Source organism: Myotis davidii, unplaced genomic scaffold, assembly GCF_000327345.1.
Source record: "Myotis davidii unplaced genomic scaffold, ASM32734v1 scaffold316, whole genome shotgun sequence".
Lineage (NCBI taxonomy): Eukaryota > Metazoa > Chordata > Mammalia > Chiroptera > Vespertilionidae > Myotis > Myotis davidii.
Genome location: NW_006287072.1, coordinates 246,294 through 247,111, shown reverse-complemented (window position 1 = coordinate 247,111; position 818 = coordinate 246,294).

Below are 818 nucleotides of genomic sequence, written 5' to 3'. Positions count from 1 at the left end.
TACTCACAGAGCAGGGTCAATCAGGGGGTTGGGGAGCTCCCCCCTGTCACGCACAGAGCAGGGCCCATCAGGGGGTTGAGGAGCTCCCCCCGTCACTCACAGAGGAGGGCCGATAGGGGAGTTGGGGCGCCGCCCCCTGTCACACACAGAGCATGGAGGATCAGGGGGTTGTGGCGCTGCCCTCTATCACCCACAGAGCAGGGTCAATCAGGGGGTTGGGGCACTGCCCCCTGTCACACACAGAGCAGGGCCAATCAGGGGGTTGGGGTGCTGCACCCTGTCACTCAGAGCAGGGCCAATCAGGGGGTTGGGGTGCTGCCGCTTGTCACGCACCGAGCAAGGCCCGTAAGGGGGGTTGGGACTCCGTACCCTGACACGCACAGAGCAGGGTCCATCAGGGGGTTGGGGAGCTCCCCCCTGTAACGCTCAGAGCAGGGCCCATCAGGGGGTTGAGGAGCTGCCCCCTGTCACTCACAGAGTAGGGCAGATAGGGGAATTGCGGCACTGCCACCTGTCACACACACAGCAGGGCGGATCAGGGGGTTGGGGTGCTGCCATCTATCACCCACAGAGCAGGGCCCATGGGGGTGGGGGGTTGGGGCACTGCATGCTGTCACACACAGGGCCGCAGGGCAATCAGGGGGTTTGGGAACTGCCCCCTGTCACGCTGATCCCAGTGCTGGGAGGCCTCGCGGCTCCACTGATTCTGGTGCTGGGAGGCATATTACCCTTTTACTATATAGGATAGAGGCCTGGTGCATGAGTGGGGCTGGCTGGTTTGCCCTGAAGGGTGTCCTGGATCAGGGTGGGGGTCCCCA